The sequence below is a fragment of the Oncorhynchus masou genome, chromosome 24 (assembly GCF_036934945.1).
Source record: "Oncorhynchus masou masou isolate Uvic2021 chromosome 24, UVic_Omas_1.1, whole genome shotgun sequence".
NCBI classification, from domain to species: domain Eukaryota; kingdom Metazoa; phylum Chordata; class Actinopteri; order Salmoniformes; family Salmonidae; genus Oncorhynchus; species Oncorhynchus masou.
The window spans coordinates 66,168,956-66,182,539 of NC_088235.1; positions in this window are offsets into that span (position 1 = coordinate 66,168,956).

Genomic DNA, 13,584 nt, shown 5'->3' on the forward strand with positions numbered 1-13,584 from the left:
CACTTGCTGGCTGTTTATCCTTCACTCTGCGGTCCAACTCATCCCAAACCATCTCAATTGGATTGAGGTCGGGTGGTTATGGAGGCCAGGTCATCTGATGAAGCATTCCATCACTCTCCTCCTTGGTCAAATAGCTTTTACACAGCCTGGAGGTGTGTTGGGTCATTGTCCTTTTGAAAAACAAATGATAGTCCCACTAAGCGCAAACCAGACGGGATGACGTACCGCTGCAGAATGCTGTGATAGCCATGCAAGTTAAGTGTGCCTTGGATTCTAAATAAATCACTGACAGTGTCACCAATAAAACACCCCCACATCATCACACCTCCTCATCCATGCTTCACAGTGGGTAACACATGTGGAGATCATCCACCAACGTACTTTGCGTCTCACAAAGACACGGTGGTTGGTAAATAAAATCTCAAATTTGGACTCGTCAGACCAAAGGACAGATTTGCAACGGTCTGATGTCCATTGCTCGTGTTTCTTGGACCAATCAAGTCTCTTCTTATTATTGGTGTCCTTTAGTAGTGGTTTCTTTGCAGCAATTCGACCATGAAGGCCTGATTCACACAGTCTCCTCTGAACAGTTGATGTTGAGATGTGTCTGTTACTTGAACCCTGTGAAACAATGTTGGGGGCTGTAAATTCTGAGGCTATTAACTCTAAAGAACTCATCCTCTGCAGCAGAGGTAACTCTGGGTTTTCCATTCTTGTGGCAGTCCTCATGAGAGCCAGTTTCATCATAGCGCTTGATTGTTTTTGTGACTGCACTTGAAGAAACTTTCAAAGTTCTTGAAATGTTCCATATTGACTGGACTTCATGTCTTAACCTCTTGAAACTCTAGGGGCGCAATTTCATTTTTGGATGAACTGTTGTTACTCTTTGCTTATTTGAGCTGTTCTTGCCATAATATGGACTTGGTGTAACGCTCAATGAGTGAGTGTGTGTGGAGTCAGGCGCAGAGAGCAAAGGATGCGGGAAAAAACACACTTTAATGTCCAAAATCAAAAGATCAAAATAGTATTTACCCAACACAGGCGTAACTATAAAACAAATAGTACCCTTTTGGTAAAATACTAGGACAGCGAAAAAACCTAACACAAATACTAACAACTCTCACAATTACAGTAGAACAAGCCCGCACAAAAAGAAGCGGGCTAAACAAACTTAAATAACCCCACCATAACAACCAAACAAGGAACAGGTGAAACCAATTAGACAAAACAAACGAACACAGAACAAAGGATCGGTGGCAGCTAGTAGACCGGCGACGACGACCACCGAGCGCCACCCGAACCAGAAGGGGAGCCAACATCGGTAATATTCGTGACACTTGGTCTTACCAAATAGGGCTATCTTCTGTATACCACCTACTTTGTCACAACACAACTTATTGGCTCAAATGCATTAAGAAGGAAAGAAATTCCACAAATTAATTATTAAGAAGGCACACACTCCCTCAGAGCGGGAGACACAGCTGCATGTGAGCTCTCCCATTTTTCAACATGTTTTTTTACAAAGTATAAATTAGGTGTTAGATGAACTTGGATTTATTGGCAGGTACATATGCAGGATGCTACCCTCTACAGCATGGCCTTCGCTCCAAATCAAAACTTCAAACGTGCAACCTAATTTTGACCAAAGTTAACCGGAGAGATTAATGCTTGCAAGGTTTCCTTTTTCCAAGCCATATGGAGGGTGCTCTAGCAAACAAACAGCAAAGACCTGAGGACACCATTCCAACCTGGAACTGAGTGAGCAGTATTTGGGCTGATGCTATTTTGAAAGCCAAGAAGAAAAAGAAAAAATGAAAAAAGTACATTACAATGATATATATTACTTTATGAGGACTGAATGCTGAGTTAATAAGGCTCCCAGGCTTGCAAGGACAGACCAGATACAAATTCAATTAGAACTAAGGTGTGAAGTAAAAGGTGTTGAGGCCTTTGGGCTCAACAAGTGGCAGGAGTCTTTGAAGCATCCTCTGAAGCCCCTTCCTGCTGTTCAAATACCATTCACTGGCATTTCTACAAGAAATCTGCCTCCAGAAATAAATGCTTTTCCCAAGTGGGTGTGACACCTACTCCCGTTGCCTGCTGCACTGCTGCTTGGATTACAGCTGGCGATCTGTTCACCGTCTGCCCTGGCCTGTCTCCCCCTGTCTGGTGCAGGTACCTCCACGACACTCACCCCTCTCTCCTGAGCTTTTGCTCGCCTCCATCACACACGCACTGTCGGGGCGGGTGACTTTGAACTTACAATGGCTATCCCCAAGTCGTTATATATTTTTTTAAATGATTGGGCATTTTGCTATTTGCCTCATGACTCCTGCATACTTTGTTGACTACAAACTTTCTTCATCCAACCGTGGGACCGACTATGTTTGTTCCCACACTCGGGACTCTGACTCTCTATTGGTTACACTGACTTTTGGCCTCCCATCCTATTCTAACCACCCTTGTATTCATGTTACATGATGAAGTTGCTGTACAATATGATCTTGTTGCCATCTGATGCACATTCAATGTCATAAATCAGCACGGCAGAGGTCTCCCTGTCCTATGCCTTGATTGTATTACTGTTGATGATATCTGGAAATGTACATGTACACTCTGGCCCATCTACTTGTGTTCTGACATCTGCTTTACTGATTTCTGCTCTCGTAAAAGCCTGGGTTTTCTGCACGTTAACAATAGAAGCTTATTACCTAAAATGGATCAATTGAAAGTGTGGGTTCATAGCTCCTATCCAGACGTGTTGGTCATTACTGAGACGTGGTTAAGGAAGACTGTTTTCAATACTGATGTTAACCTTTCTGATTATAACCTTTTTTCGGCAAGACAGATCTTCAAGAGATGGGGGAGTGGCAATCTTTACCAAGGATCACCATCAGTGCTCAGTTGTCTCCACCAAGTCTGTCCCGAAACAATTTGATTTGCTGGAAAGCATTCATCTTTCAAATAGCTCTTTGTTGACTGTTGCTGGGTACTATCGTCCTCCATCAGCACCGGCCTGTACCCTACCTGCCTTAAACTCTCTCCTGGCCCCTTACACTAATTCTGAATTTCTCCTGCTAGTTGACCTAAACTGGGACAAGTCCTAAACTACCTGACCAAGTCCTAAAGCAATGGGACTCCCTAAATATTTCTCAGATTATTACCAATTCTACAAGGTATGACCCCAAACACCTAGAAAAGGCTACTCTCCTCAATGTTATCCTCATAAATAATCCTGATAGGTATTAGTCTGGTGCTTTCTGTAATGACCTTAGTGATCACTGTTTTACAGCCTGTGTTCGTAATGGCTGTTCAATGAAACAACCTGTCCTGATTTGTCATAGATGCTTGTTAAAAACTTTAATGAGCACGCCTTCCTTCATGAACTGGCCTATGTAAAACAGTACATAGGCCAGATCCCCTCTGTCAAAGACTCTTGGACCTTCTTTTTTATATTTTCAGTGGTATTGTTAACAAACACACCCGCATACAGAAAATGAGAATTAAAAACAGGTTCAGCCCCTGGTTCGACCGTGATCTTGCAGAATTACTCCACCTCAAGAATTGCATTTGGCAAAAGGCTCGGTACACGCATACTCAGGCTGACTGGCTATTGTTCAAGCAAATGAGAAATAAGTGCACTCAGGCTATCCGGAAGGCCAAAGTTAGTTACTTTAAGGAGCAGTTCTCTCTCTGTGAGTCTAACCCAAAGAAGTTCTGGAAAACAGTTAAAGACCTGGCAAATAAACTCTCCTCCTCACAGCTGCCCATGTCCCTTAATGTTGATGATGTGGTTGTTACTGACAAGAAGCACATGGCTGAGCTCTTTAATCACCACTTCATTAAGTCAGGATTCCTATTTGACTCAGCCATGCCTTCTTGCCCGTCCAAAATTGCTTCGTCTCCAACCTTTTTAACCTGTCTCTCCTTTCTGGGGAGGTTCCCATTGCTTGGAAGGCAGCCACGGTTCATACTTTATTTAAAGGGGGAGATAAAGCTGATCCTAACTGTTATAGGCCTATTTCTATTTTGCCTTGCTTGTTGTAAAAACTTGGAAATTATGAAATCATTGTCTTGATGTCTATAGTATTCTCTCGGGTATGTAATGTAACGGCTTTCTTCTACCTCCTTCTCTGACGAAGAGGTGGAATAAGGATCGGACCAAAATGCAGCGTGATTCGTTCGATACATCTTTAATGATGAAAAAACACGAACAATACAAAACAACAAACGTCGAAAACCGAAACAGCCCTGACTGGTGTAACAAACACAGAGACAGGAACAATCACCCACAAACACACAGTGAAACCCAGGCTACCTAAATATGGTTCCCAATCAGAGACAACGATAATCACCTGACTCTGATTGAGAACCGCCTCAGGCAGCCATAGACTAATCTATGCACCCCAACACAACCCCAAGATGAAACACACTACAAATAAACCCATGTCACACCCTGGCCTGACTCAATAAATGAAGATAATATAATAAATATAGACCAGGGCGTGACAGAACCCCCCTAAGGTGCGGACTCCCGGACGCACATCAAAACAATAGGGAGGGTCCGGGTGGGACGTGGAACCCACTCTATGAATGTCTTAGTCCCCCCTCCTCGCGTCCTAGGATTGTCCACCCTCGCCGCCGACCATGGCCTAGTAGTCCTCACCCAGAACCCCACTAGACTGAGGGGCAGCTCGGGACAGAGGGGCAGCTCGGGACAGAAGGGCAGCTCGGGACAGAGGGGCAGCTCGGGACAGAGGGGCAGCTCGGGACAGAGGGGCAGCTCGGGACAGAGGAAGCCCAGCACTGAGAGGAAGCCCAGCACTGAGAGGAAGCCCAGCCAGGCAGTTGAATCTGGCAGATCCTGGCTGGCTGGCAGTTCTGGCAGATCCTGGCTGACTGGCGGATCTGGAAGAGTCTGGTTGACTAGCGGATCTGGAAGAGTCTGGTTGACTAGCAGATCTGGAAGATTCTGGTTGACTAGCAGATCTGGAAGATTCTGGTTGACTGGCAGTTCTGGCAGATCCTGGCTGACTGGCGGATCTGGAAGAGTCTGGTTGACTGGCAGATCTGGAAGAGTCTGGCTGACTGGCAGATCTGGAAGAGTCTGGCTGACTGGCAGAGAGTCTGGTTGAAGCAGATCTGGAAGAGTCTGGTTGACTGGCAGATCTGGAAGAGTCTGGCTGACTGGCAGATCTGGAAGAGTCTGGCTGACTGGCAGATCAGATCTGGAATCTGGAAGTCTGGCTGACTGGCAGATCTGGAAGAGTCTGGCTGACTGGCAGATCTGGAAGAGTCTGGCTGACTGGCAGATCTGGAAGAGTCTGGTTGACTGGCAGATCTGGAAGAGTCTCTGGCTGACTGGTCTGGCTGATGGCAGATCTGGAAGAGTCTGGCTGACTGGCAGATCTGGAAGAGTCTGGCTGACTGCGGATCTGGAAGAGTCTGGCTGCGGATCCTGGCAGACTGACGGCTCTGGCTGCTTCATGCTGATTGACAGCTCTGGCTGCTCCATGCTGACTGGCGGCTCTGGCTGCTCCATGCAGATTGACAGCTCTGGCGGCTTCTTGTAGACTGACAGCTCTGGCTGCTCCATGCAGACTAACAGCTCTGGCAGCTCCTTGCAGACTGGCAGCTCCTTGCTGACTGGCAGCTCCTTGCAGACTGGCAGTTCCATGCAGACTGGCAGCTCCCTGCAGACTGGCAGCTCAATGCAGACTGGCAGCTCTGGCTGCTCCAAGCAGACTGACAGCTCTGGCTGTTCCATGCAGACTGGCAGCTCTGGCTGCTCCATGCAGACTGGCAGCTCTGGCTGCTCCATGCAGACTGGCAGCTCTGGCTGCTCCATGCAGACTGGCAGCTCTGGCTGCTCCATGCAGACTGGCAGCTCTGGCTGCGCTAAACAGGCGGGAGGCTCCGGCAGCGCAGGAGAGGCGAGGCGCACTGTAGGCCTGATGCGTGGTGCTGGCACTGATGGTACTGGGCTGAGGACACGCACAGGAAGCCTGGTGCGGGGAGCTGCCACCGGAGGGCTGGTGTGTAGAGGTGACACAGGATGGGCTAGACCGTGAAGGCGTACTGGAGATCTTGAGAGCGGTGTTGGCACAGGACGTGCAAGGCTAGGGATGTGCACAGGAGGCCTGGTGCGTGAGGCTGGCACCAACTTCACCAGCCGACTAACACGCACCTCAGGACGAGTATGGAGCGCTGACCCAGGTGCCATCAAATCCCTGACACGTTCCGTCGGGTGAATTCTGTGCAAAAAGCACCAACACAGCAACTCCCTCATTTCTCTCTCCTCCAATTTCCCCATTAACTCCTTCGCAGTCTCTGCTTCGCTCACCTCCAACACCGGTTCTGGTCTCCTCCTTGGCTCCTCACGATAAACAGGGAGAGTGGGCTCAGGTCTGACTCCTGACTCTGCCACACTCTCCCTGAGCCCCCCCCCAAGAAATTTTTGGGGCTGACTCTAGGGCTTCCATCCGCGTCGCCGAGCTGCCTCCTCATACCAGCGCCTCTCAGCTCTCTCCGCCTCCAGTTCTTCTTTGTGGCGGCGATATTCTCCAGGCTGATCCCAGGGTCCTTCTACGAACAATTTCTCCTCCCAAGTCCAGAAGTCCTGTGATCGCTGTTGCTGCCTTTGTTGCTTCTCCTGTGGCTCCTGCCCATTGACATGTTTGTTTGGTCCGTTTGAGGTGGGTGATTCTGTAACGGCTTTCTTCTACCTCCTTCTCTGACGAAGAGGTGGAATAAGGATCGGACCAAAATGCAGCGTGATTCGTTCGATACATCTTTAATGATGAAAAAACACGAACAATACAAAACAACAAACGTCGAAAACCGAAACAGCCCTGACTGGTGTAACAAACACAGAGACAGGAACAATCACCCACAAACACACAGTGAAACCCAGGCTACCTAAATATGGTTCCCAATCAGAGACAACAATAATCACCTGACTCTGATTGAGAACCGCCTCAGGCAGCCATAGACTAATCTATACACCCCAACACAACCCCAAGACGAAACACACTACAAATAAACCCATGTCACACCCTGGCCTGACTCAATAAATGAAGATAACATAATAAATATAGACCAGGGCGTGACATGCAATCTGGTTCTGCTCAGGTTATAGATGTGTCACTGCAACCTTAAAGGTCCTCAATGATGTCACCAATGCCCTTGATTGTGAGAAATATTGTGCTGCTATTTTTATTGACTTGCCCAGGGCTTTTGATACGGTAGACCATTCCATTGTTGTGGGCTGGCTAAGGAGTAGTATTGGTGTCTTTGAGGGGTCTTTGGCCTGATTTGCTAACTACCTCTCCCAAAGAGTGCAGTGTGTAAAGTCAGAAAATGTGCTGTCTCAGCCCCTGCTTGTACCCCAAGGCTTGAACCAAGACCCCACACTCTTCTCAATTTACATCAACAACATAGCTCAGGCATGAGGAAGCGCTCTCATTCATTTATATGCAGATGATACAGTCTTATACTCAGCTGGCCCCTCCCTGGATTTTGTGTTAAATGCTCTACAACAAAGCTTTCTTAGTGTCCAACAAGCTTTCTCTACCATTAGCCTTGTTCTGAACACCTCCAAAACAAAGATCATGTGGTTTGTTAAGTATAATTCCCCTCTTCCCACAGTTGTTATTACTACCTCTGAGGGTTTAGAGCTTGAGGTAGTCACCTCATACAAGTACTTGGGAGTATGGCTAGATGGTGCACTGTCTTCTTAGCCCATATCAAAGCTGCAGGCTGAAGTTAAATCTAGACTTAGTTTCCTGTATCGTAATTGTTCCTCTTTCACCCCAGCTGCCAAACTAACCCTGATTCAGATGACCATCCTACCCATGCTAGATTACTGAGACATATTTTATAGATCGGGATGTTAGAGTGCTCTCGAGCGACTAGATGTTCTTTACCATTCGGCCATCAGATGTGCCACCAATGCTCCTTATAGGACACATCACTGCACTCTATACTCCTCTGTAAACTGGTCATCTCTGTATACCCGTCGCAAGACCCATTGACTGATGCTTATTTATAAAAACCCTCTTAGGCCTCATTCCCCCTATCTGAGATATCTACTGCAGCCCTCATCCTCACATACAACACCCGTTCTGCCAGTCACATTCTGTTAAAGGTCCCCAAAGCACACACATCCCTGGGTCGCGCCTCTTTTCAGTTCACTGCAGCTAGCGACTGGAACAAGCTGCAACAAACACTCAAACTGGACAGTTTTATCTCAATCTCTTCATTCAAAGACTCAACCATGGACACTCTTACTGACAGTTGTGGCTGCTTTGTGTGATGTATTGTTGTCTCTACCTTCTTGCCCTTTGTGCTGTTGTCTGTACCCAATAATGTCTGTACCGTGTTTTGTGCTGCTACCATGTTGTTGTCATGTTGTGTTGCTACTATGGTGTCTTGTCTTAGGTCTCTCTTTATGTAGTTTTGTGTCTCTCTTGTTATGATTTGTGTTTCGTCCTATATTTATATTGTATTTATTTATTTATTTTTATCCCATGCCCCTGTCCCCGCAGGAGGCTTTTTCGTAGGCCGTCACTGTAAATAAGAATTTGTTCTTAACTGACTCGCCTAGTTAAATAAGGGTTAAATAAATTAAACCTGTTCATTGAAATTTTAGTAGCCCAAGTAGCCCAGCGTCATCCGGGTTAGGGGAGGGTTTGGGCGGCAGGGATGTCCTTGTCCCATCGAGCACTAGCGACTCCTGTGGTGGGCCGGGGTGCAGTGCACACTGACACGGTCGCCAGGTGTACGTGTTTCCTCCGACACATTGGCTGGCACAGCAGCTGGCTTCCGGGTTAAGTGGTCAGTGTGTCAAGAAGCAGGGCGGCTTGGTTGGGTTTTGTTTTGGAGGACGCACGGCTCTTGACCTTCATACAGGAGTTGCAGTGATGAGACATGACTGTAACTACCAATTGGAAACCACGAAATAGGGGAGAAAAAGGGGTACAAAAAAAATACAAAAAAATATAAAAGATCCCAGAAATGTTCCATGTGCACAAAAAACGTATTTCTTTCTCAAAAATGTTGTGCAGAAATTTGTTTCTGTTCGTGAGCATTTCTCCATTGCCAAGAGACAGGTGTGGCATATCAAGAAGCTGATTAAACTGCATGATCATTATACAGGTGCACCTTATACTGGGTACAATAAAATGCCACTCTAAAATGTGCAGTTTTGTCACACAATACAATGCCACAGATGTCTCAAGTTTTGAAGGAGCATGCAATTGGCAGGTTGACAGCAGGAATGTCCCCCAGAGCTGTTGCCAGATAATTTATTGTATATTTCTCCACCATAAGCCAACGTCATTTTAGAGATTTTGGCTGTACTTCCAAATGGCCTCATATCCACAGACTACGTGTAACCACAACAGCCCAGGACATCCACATCCGGCTTCTTCACCTCGTCTGAGACCAGCCACCCGGACAGCTGACAAATTCTGTTTTGCTGGGCCTGGCTCCCCAGTGTGAATTCCATAGATTAGGGCCTAATTTATTTATTTTAATTGACTGATTTCCTTATCTGATCTGTAACTCAGCAAAATTTGTGAAATTGTTACATGTTGCATGTTGCGTTTATATTTTTGTTCAGTATACATCAGTGGTTCCCAAACTTTTTATAGTCCCGTACCCCTTCAAACATTCAACCTCAAGCTGCAGACAAAGTCTGTGCCTATATTTAGTTTTCATGCTAGTGAGGGCCGTGAATCCACTCTCACATAGGTATGTGGTTGGTAAGGGTATCAGTGTCTTAACAGCACAATTTCCAAAGCAGGATACCCTAAGCGCAGCCCTATCCAGAAATCTGGCAGTGGCTTCTGATTAAATTCAATTTTCACAGAACCGCTTGCTGCAATTTCGATGAGCCTCTCTTGTTCAGACATTGTTAAGTGGACTGGAGGCAGGGCATGAAAGGGATAATGAATCCAGTTGTTTGTGTCGTCCGTTTCGGGAAAGTACCTGCGTAATTGCGCACCCAGCACACTCAGGTGCTAAGCTATATCACATTTAACATTGTCCATAAGCTTGAGTTCATCTGCACACATAAAATCATACAATGATGGAAACACCTGTGTGTTGTCCTTGTTAATGCAGACAGAGAAGAGCTCCAACTTCTTAATCATAGCCTCAATTTTGTCCCTCACATTGAATATAGTTGCGGCATCATAAAGATGACGCCGGAGAGGATGGCTGCAGTTTTATTGGCTCTTAACCAACTGTGCTATTTTGTTTGTTTTTTCGCATTGTTTGTAACTTATTTTGTACATAATGTTGCTGCTACCGTCTTGTATGACCGAAAAGAGCTTCTGGACATCAGAACAGCGATTACTCACCTTGAATTGGATAAAAAAATATATATTTAATGAGCCAGACGGGATCATTTACTCCAAACACCCTAACGGGCCCTCATCCCCATCATCCGCTGGAGAAAGAAACAGAGATTTCACGGAAAGAGATCGGGGTGCCTTGTGAGGATAAGGTGACGAGTGGCTAATCTGCCATTGCCATCCGTACTGTTAGCCAACGTTCAATCGCTGGAAAATAAATAGGACGAACTGAAAGCACGTATATCCTACCAACGAGACATTAAAAACTATAATATCTTATGTTTCACCGAGTCGTGGTTGAAGGACGACATTAACCTTTCTGGCGCAGGCGTTCCACTAGCGACCCACCTCGACAACATCCGGTGCAATTGCAGTGCACCAAATTCAAAATACAGAAATGGTCATAATAAACATTCACAAAAAATACAAGTGTTATACATCGGTTTAAAGATTAATTTCTTGTTAATCCAGCCGCTGTGTCCAATTTCAAAAAGGCTTTACGGCGAAAGCATACCATGCGATTATCTGAGGACATTGCCCCGCATACAAAAGCAAGAAAACATTTTCAGAAATAGTCAGAAATAGCGATAAAATAAATTGTTTACATTTGAAGATTTTCATCTTTTTGCAATCCCAAAGGTCTCAGTTACACAATGAATGGTTGTTTTGTTTGATAAATTCCTTCTTTATATCCCAAAAATGTTTGTTTATTTCTCTGCATTTGATTTGGAAATACATTGGTTCCAACTTGCCCAACATTCCTACAAAGGATCTAATAACTTACCTGTAAACTTGGTCCAAACATTTCAAACAACGTTTCTAATCCAACCTCAGGTACCCTAAAATGTAAATAATCGATAAAATTGAAGACGGAATAAACTGTTTCCAATACCGGACAAAAACAACACGGAGCGCGCTCTCGTTCACCCACTCCAAAAGACTAGAGTCCACCTGAGTGACACTTAGAAAGAATACAACTACTTCTTCAATAAAAAAATTAAAAAATCAAACAATTTCTAAAGACTGTTGACATCTAGTAGAAGCCATAGGAACTGCAATCTGGGTCCTAATAATTCAGCTTCTCCATAGAAACGCATTGGAAACTCCAATGACCTCAAAATATGTTTTTCCTGGATGGATTGTCCTTGGGACTTCACCTGCCATATCAGTTCTGTTATACTCAAAGACATTATTTTAACAGTTTTAAAACTTTAAAGTGTTTTCTATCCAATACTACCATGCATATGCATATTCTAGCTTCTGGGCTTGAGTAACAGGCAGTTTACTTTGGGCACCTCAGTCATCCAAACTTCCAAATAACATACAGCTGATGTGTTTTACACTATCGGCAGGATAAAACAGCAACCTCTGGTAAGACACGGGGTGGGGGTCTATGTATATTTGTAAACAACAGCCGGTGCACGATATCTAAGCAAGTCTCAAGGTTTTGCTCAACTGAGGCAGAGTATGACCAGCATGATAAGCTGTAGACCACATTATCTACTTAGAGATTTTTCATCTGTATTTTTCGTATCTGTCTACATACCACCACAGACCGATGCTGGCACTAAAACCGCACTCAATGAGCTGTGTACCGCCATAAGCAAACAGGAAAACACTCATTCAGAGGCTGCGCTCCTAGTGGCCGGAGACTTTAATGCAGGGAAACGTAAATTACTTTGACCTAATTTCTATCGGCATGTTAAATGTGCAACCAGAGAAGAAAAAAAATCTAGACCACCTTTACTCCACACACAGAGACACGTACAAGCTCTCCCTCTCCCTCCATTTGGCAAATCTGACCATAATTCTATCCTCCTGATTCCTGCTTACAAGCAGAAATTTAAAGCAGGAAGCACCAGTTTCTCACTATATAAAAAAGTGGACAGATGAAGCAGATGCTAAACTACAGGACTGTTTTGCTAGCACAGACTGGAATATGTTCCGGAATTCTTCCGGTGGCATTGAGGAATACACCACATCAGTCACTGGCTTTATCAATAAGTGCATCGAGGACAAGGTCCCCATAGTGACTGTACGTACATACCCCTACCAGAAGCCATGGATTACAGGCAACATTCGCGCTGAGCTATAGGGTAGAGCTGCCGCTTTCAAGGTGCGGGACTCTAACCCGGAAGCTTACGAGAAATCCCGCTATGCCCTCCGACGAACCATTAAACAGGCAAAGCATCAATACAGGACTAAGATCGAAATGTACTACACCGGCTCCAACGCTCGTCGGATTTGGCAGGGCTTGCAATCTATTACAGACTACAAAAAGAAGCACAGCCGAGAGCTGCCCAGTGACAAGAGCCTACCAGACGAGCTAAATCACTTCTATGCTCGCTTCGAGGCAAGTAACACTGAAACTGTCATGTCTTATTATGTCTGTTCCTGTCCTTTCTCTTCACTCTGTCTCTCTCTGCTGGTCTTATTAGGTTACCTTCTCTTTCTCTCCTTCTCCAGCTGTTCCCCATCTCCCCTAACTACCTCGTTCACCCTTTCCCCACCTGTTCCCTTTTTTCCCTCTGATTAGGTCTCTATTTCTCTCTCTGTTCCTGCTACTTTCGGTGTCAGATTCCCGTTTGTGTTTCTCATGCCAGAAGCAAGCTATCGTCTCGTTTGCTTCCTCCTAGTCCTATCCTGTCGGAGTCTGCCTGGCAGGTGCATCCTGTACACTTCTAACTGTCTTTCGTTTGCACTGTGTCCAGTTCATCTGATGCTACGTGTGATCAGGTACCACCGTTCCTCTGTGACCCGCACCGACCCAGAGCGACCTGCAGCCTGTCGCCGCTACCCAGCTATTCTCCTCTGCTGCTAAGACGGGGACTCTCTAGCTATTCATCAGAGGGACTTTATGTTTCATTTGTCGCCCTCTCTGCGGGTAGTCTATTGTGCCATTGACAACGTCGGAAGAGGATCTATGCCATTCCTATTTTCTCATTAAAAGAACTCTGTTTCTGTTAAACCGCTTTTGGGTCTTCACTCAAGTGCATAACAGAAGAATCTGACCACAAATGGACCCAGCGACTCCGGATCCTTTTCACTCCGCCGTCGAGATCCAGGGAGCGATGCTAGGCAGACACGAGGAGGAATTGTCTGCTGCTCGACATGCCGTTGAGACCCTGGCCGCCCAAGTCTCCGACCTCACAAGAAAGATTCACCAGCTCCACCTCGATCCACCGCCCACTTCCAGGGTTTCCGAGTCTCCAGAGCCCAGAATCAA